Source organism: Hyla sarda, chromosome 11 (genome assembly GCF_029499605.1).
Source record: "Hyla sarda isolate aHylSar1 chromosome 11, aHylSar1.hap1, whole genome shotgun sequence".
Classification (NCBI taxonomy): Eukaryota; Metazoa; Chordata; class Amphibia; order Anura; family Hylidae; genus Hyla; species Hyla sarda.
Window position 1 is genome coordinate 50,743,991 of NC_079199.1, and position 6,576 is coordinate 50,750,566.

Sequence of the window (6,576 nt, forward strand, 5' to 3'; positions counted from 1 at the left end):
ACTGGTGCCAGAAAGTTAACCAGATTTGTAAATTACTTCTATTAAAAAATCTTGAACCTTCTAGTACTTTCTAGGGGCTGTATACTAAAGAGAAATCCAAAAAAGAAATGTATTTCCTCTGATGTCATCACCACAGTGCTCCCTGCTGACCACTGCTGTCCATTTTAGGAACTGTCCAGAGCAGGAGAAAATCCCCATAACAAACTTATGCTGCTCTGGACAGTTCCGAATATGGACAGCAGAGGTCAGCAGAGAGCACTGTGGTCATGACATCAGAGGAAATTAATTTATTTTTTGGATTTCTCTTTAGTATACAGACCCTAAAAAGTACTGGAAGGATTAAGATGTTTTTTAATAGAAGTGATTTACAAATCTGTTTAACTTTCTGGCACCAGTTGATAAAAAAAAAAAAAAAAAGATTTCCACAGGAAATCCCAAGTGTCCCAGGATTATATTGCCAACAATGTTTAGGTAATTGTCAGGAGTCAGCTGGTCCTGAATTACCTGTTCTGGTAACCCCAAAGTACAATGAAAAAGAGAATTTTATGCTTCAGAAGTCTATTTAATAACTGGGCACCACACTTCTATCTATATACCTTAAAGCACATGTTTCTATCATGTTTCAATTATATAAGAACAAAAAAAAAAAAAAAACAGCAACTCATGAAATGATAAAAAAAAATTCTCCTGAAAATCATTTATTAAAATGGCAAGATTCCCAGCTCGGCCTTGTCCATTTGCCTTTTTTTTTAGTTGTGAACAGATGGAAGAAGAGAGCATTTTCTACCTGCAGCCAGGGAATAGACATCGTGCCAAACTAAAATGGCATGTGCTAATGTATTTTAGAACATTCCAAGGAGAGCGTTCTTTGCCAAAAGGGACATAGATCTACAGTCCGTAACTACCAGCACTGTGCTGACAATCAGGTGTGTTCACTAATAAATAAGACTAATGTCAAGGTAGAAGGTAGTGCCAGAATATCCAGAATATCTGTCTATCTATCTATAAAGCATCTATTTATTATCTATCTATGTCAAAGTATACCACTCGAATGGAGGCAAATAGGATTTTTTGGGTCAATGGATATGTTGGATGTATATGCCAGGAGCTTTTCCCAGCTTACACTTCCAATGTACAGCTTAAATGCAGCCTGCACGGGGCCTCAACTGCATATTTAGTTTTTTTTCCCTCTCTCTTAAAGGAGTATTCCGCCCCTAGACATCTATCCTCTATCCAAAGGATAGGGTATAAGATGTCTGATCGCGGGGGACCCACCGCTGGGGACCTCTGCAATCTCCCTGCTGCACCCATCATTCATTTAGAGCATCGGGTGCAGCGCCAGAGGCTCGTGATGTCATGGCCTCATTACATCATGGCCACGCCCCCTCAATGCAAGTTTATGGGAGGGGGGCGTGAAGTCACGAACCTCCGCCCTGCATTGAAAGTCATCGGGCTTGGAGCAAAGTTCGCTCTGTGCACCGCACGTCTGGGGTGCCGCAGCCGAGATCGCAGGGGTCCCCAGGGCTTGGATCTGCGCGATCAGACATCTTATCCCCTATCCTTTGGATAAGGGATAAGATGTCTAGGGGCAGAATACGCTAGTAAGTATTTCTGTATCTACATTCAGAGAATGTATATTCTCAGTATAAAACTGTGCAGTGTGATCGTGCTCATCCTGATGTGTAGCTGAAGAGCTGGGCTGAACTGTCAGATATCACTCGCCTGCTGGTTCCTCTTGCTTCAGACTTGTCTGACAAACAAAAGACTAAAGACCAGATTCAGAAGAGATTTTAAAACTAGTGTTGCTCGCGAATATCGCATATTCGCGAATTCGCGAATATTCGCGAATATAGCACTATATATTCGTATTTACGAATATTAATTTTTTTTTTCCACAGTACACATCACAGTGATCATCCCTCTCTGCTTCCAGCTTGTGTGGTGTAAAGAAGGCTCTAATACTACTGTGTGAGACTGGCGTGCAAATTTTCGCATATACGAATTTTCGCTTGTGCATATTTTCGCTTATGCTAATTTTCGCATACGCGAATATTCGCATATGCGAAAATAAAACACGAATATTACAAATATGCTAATTTAGCGAATATATGATGAAAATTTGTCCATATATTCGCGAAATATCGCAAATTCGAATATGGCCTATGCCACTCAACACTATTTAAAACATATACTGTGTATTATTTGTGAACTTAAAAGCAACACTGTATATCTGTGTACTGTATAGCACTATTTTTGAGCCCTGTATAGTGGTATTATATGTGTACTGTATAACAGTATTATTTCAGCACTGTAAAGTGTTATTATGCAGTAGAAGGTGAGGGATCCAGCTTCACAGCAACGTGGCTGTTAAAATCCAAACTTTAATATAATCAAGAAAACATGGAAAAAATGAAAATAACTAAAAGCAGACACTCCGACGCGTTTCGGGCTATTACAAGCCCTTAATCCTGGCAGCCATGATTAAGGACTTGTAATAGCCCGAAACGTGTCGGAGTGTCTGCTTTTAGTTTTTTTCATTTGTTTCCATGTTTTATTGATTATATTAAAGTTTTAATTTTAACAGCCACATTGCTGTGAAGCTGGATCCCTCACCTTCTATTGTATGTCAACATGGGCAGACGACCCGCTTTATTCGAGCTCCAGCGCGTCAGATTACAAAGCAATCCCTTCACCTGTGGCCCCTGTGGTGAATGAGCTGAGTTGTAATTTTTCTTTTCCACTTGTTTGGACAGTTTTCCAGTGTTTGTACAGCAGTATTATTTGAGCACAGTATAGTGGTATTATATGTGTGCTGCATAGCAATATTATTCGAGCGCTCTGTGGATAGGGGATGCATTTTTTTTTTTTTACCAGACAGCCCCTTTAGTGAGGAATCTTATTTAAAGTGATGCAATGGAATATCTCACTATCATTCGTATCACGTATTATTTCTAAATTATTTGGTTTTCTTAAAGATCTGAATTTATTTATTCATACACACAAAACTATGTTTGCAGGTAATGGCGTATGTTCTAAATCAAACATCTGTTGATGAGTCTCCCCTCCTCAATTAAGGGAATCTCACCGAATGCCATTCATTATTAATCATCTGCTGAAATCATAAATATATTCAATATAATTTCATATAATTGCAAGACTTGTTACATTCGTGAGCGTCATTGAGCCCAGCAATCCCATATTTCATCAGAAAAGAGAAATATGACTTGTACAGTTCTGATGCACTGGTTTTCAGCTTGGATTGCAGACGGGGTTTTCACACTTTTGTGAATATCTTGGGTCATAAGTGCGTAAACATATCTTGTTAATATTTAAAGATGCCTAGCGAAATGCATGCATAATTAAACAGCGTTCCCGGACTGATAATTTCGTTTAATTTTCAGCCTCAAACCGGATTTTTTTTTGTCAACTGCCTTAACATTATCAATTATAATTACAATGTGAAACAAAAAGGCTGAGGATTCTTTCTGCAAAATTCATAGAAATACTGGGGGCAAGGATGAATTAAAGTCTAACTTCATTGTAATCATGGGTGAAGATAGCAGAGTGTGCAAACCAAGCAGTTTATATTCCCTAACTATTCATAACACCTCTCCTGCCCTTCAAATACATTTCTGAGCTTTAAAAAGCTCTGTATCATACCTTTCCCCTTACTCAAATTGTGGGATCTCCCGGCAGGAGAAAGCGGGCATTCCCCAGCAGGCATGACTTCACTGAAGCCTGGGAGAGTGGTGCCTCACCATGCCCCGCATGCACTTACTGAGTTTGGTCTCCTGCCAGGCCGGGAGGAGACCAAACTAACTGTTTAACTTGTGCAGGGAACAGAACAGAGCAACCTAGTGGCCATTTTTTCCATCACATTAAAAACTTAAAGGTTGAGAATTTTAACAGCAAGTAAATAGCAACGTTTCTTATTATTACATAAGGAAAAATATATTTAAATTTTAGTTTGGTGACAGGTACTTTTTAAGAAGAGACCACTTAGAGTATGTGGTGGATCCAGTTGCAGGTTTTATATTGGGGCACAGGAGCTTCAATATAGTGGTAGTCACTATAAGGCCCATGAGAAGTAGGGGCTCAGCTCTGGCTAGCCCTAGCTACCTTTCAGTGCTTCACTTTACTTGATGTAATCAAGACCTGCTATTTGGGGACCCCTTACCTATACTTCGATGCCTGAGCCATACCTTTCATTAGAATCAAAGGGTATGTCCACTCCTGGTTATTCTTTTAAAGACTTGGCTTGCTCCTGACCTTTTACTTCTGTCTGCAGCCTGTACTGATCTCTTAGCTGATTCACATTTTATAGAAACTTCACCTATCCCGACTACTGTCTGACTGCAAATTCTGTCCTCTGCCCTGGTACCTTATCTCATCTCCAAACCATTCATTGCTCAACTGTTGTTACTAAGGTCTACTCCTGGTGGTCTAGGTATTGCCTGTTTGAAGGTACACACCTCCCTGCAGAGGTTATGGGTGAAGACTCACAAAGGCAAATCTGTCGGAACCCAGAAGGTCCACATTTTGTTATGCAAAACCATAAACAAAGGCTGTTTATAGTGAATTGTCCCAATATCACAAAAAATAAAAAAAATATATTGGTTTTAAATGGTTCTGCCAACCTCCTAGGAGCCTTACCTTATCACTTAAGCTTGGTGTATGACATTTATCCTGGTGCTGCTTAGAGCCTATGAATATTAGGTGGGAGAGAAAGTAAAATGTTATGGACTTGGTAAAGTATGAAGTTTTCACTTCCATTCTTCTACTTAAAGCAGTAATTCGAAAACATTTCCCCATTTTTCCCTTTTGCTTTGCTGTCAACTGTAATCCCCTTAACAAAAAAAACTAAAATCAAAGTTGCATTGGTATTATTAGACATTGTTCTAAAATTGTGATTTTTTTCTCTTTTTTTAGATGAAAATTCCCTTTCAAGGATGCCCTCTTAAAGAATGTATTCACATCATCGAGACATTGTGGTTATCTTCACCCATAGACTTTTAGAGTGTTCTCATAATGATTACCATTATGTAACACTATTATTATGGGGTAACAGGCATATCTGCGACGATCTTATAGCCTAATTTACGCAGACAGGCTTATAATCACTTGTATCTAAAGCCAAATGACCTAGCAGACTGTGGTTGGAGAACCGTGGGGAAACACAAGCGCTTTCCAGAGACAACACCACGGATGGACTCAACCCAATACCCTTGTGTATCCCATTAGTATCACTCTACATGTACTGATACTTTTAATCAAATTGTGGTATATTAGCAATGATTTATATTTTAGTCATTGTCAGTAATCACCCTTATGCCTCATCTGGTTGTTTTACTATAATCCGTAGCCTGAAAACGATCTGTTTGGAGCAATTTTGAACAGCTAATGTCATGGCGATTGTCCTGCAGTAAACAAACTGTACATTAGTGTAATATCACTGAGGATGTTCTAATGATAATAGTGCGAGCACAGATTGCTCTGCAGTAATTTAATAGGGCAGGACTGCCAACGTCTCGATGATCATGCTGCAAATAGGAATATAACACATAATAACACATATTTGTAAACCAATAGTCAAACATACAGAATATGCTGTCAATTCATTCGGATTGAGGATGTTTTATTTTTTTCTATTTATTGCACCAATTTTTTTTTTTAACTGATTAGAGCCAGATACTAAAATATGTTTTTTTTCTAATCTATTTCTATTTTCTGATTGTAATAAAATAATAAAAAAAATCACATTTGGAGGCAGCCATATTGCTTCAGCTTTTGCTGTGCTCTAGTAATGGCGTTTAGATGCTTTATAGCAGCTACATGGACACAAGAAACAATAGTCTGGAGTTGACTCGTTGACTTGACTGTGGAAGAGGTTTCTAGACATGCTTTGTGTTACGTCAGAGGTAAAATGGATCCACTGTACCTGTGTGGATGATGGCATGGGCCGTACCAGGGTGTGGAGTCTAAAGTGCCGCCGGTTTTCACCAGAGCCCACCGGATGGACTTGCTGGGGCATGCGGCACACAGGTCGCTACCCTTGATACGACTCATCCACACAGGCAGCTGAGGTGTAACGTGGCACAGGAAGGATCAGGCAACTCAAAATCATGACAGTCAGAGCTGGCGGCACTGTAGCAAGGTCAGATCACATAGCAAGAGGTCAGAAGGCAGGCGGCACAGGAGCAAGGTCAGGATACGTAGCAATGGGTTCAGATACACGGCAAGGCAAGACACAAACAGAACGCTTTCTCTAAGGTTGAAATGGCACAAAGATTGGGCAAGAGACAAAAGGAAGTGCTTATACTTACAGGGTCATGGAGTAACAAGAACCAATTAAGTGTGTACTGGCCCTTTAAATTTCACAGAGCTGGCGCATGCCCTAGGAGGCGGGGACGTGCGCGCCGGCAAGCAGGAAGAACATAGGAGATGCGGGGACAATAGGGAAGGTATCGAGCAGTGGGCTGGGTGCGATCGCATTGCGGGATGCGAATTGCAGTGTAAACCGTGCCATGCAGCGGAGAAAGAGTGTGTCCGCGGCCAGCATGTCTGACCGCGGTGCTA

The 6,576-nt window shown here is 40.3% G+C and overlaps 1 protein-coding gene across 2 annotated transcripts in view; it reads left to right on the forward strand.

The window, feature by feature from the left end:
* The window catches only part of LOC130295464 (uncharacterized), a 50,178-nt gene extending 44,517 nt beyond the window's left edge, over positions 1–5,661 (forward strand). For both annotated transcript variants that reach the window (XR_008848840.1, XR_008848842.1), the window contains one exon: positions 4,930–5,661. The gene's annotated coding sequence lies outside the window, so the exon portion shown is untranslated. The remainder of the gene's footprint in view (positions 1–4,929) is intronic.
* Positions 5,662–6,576: the final 915 nt, after the last annotated feature.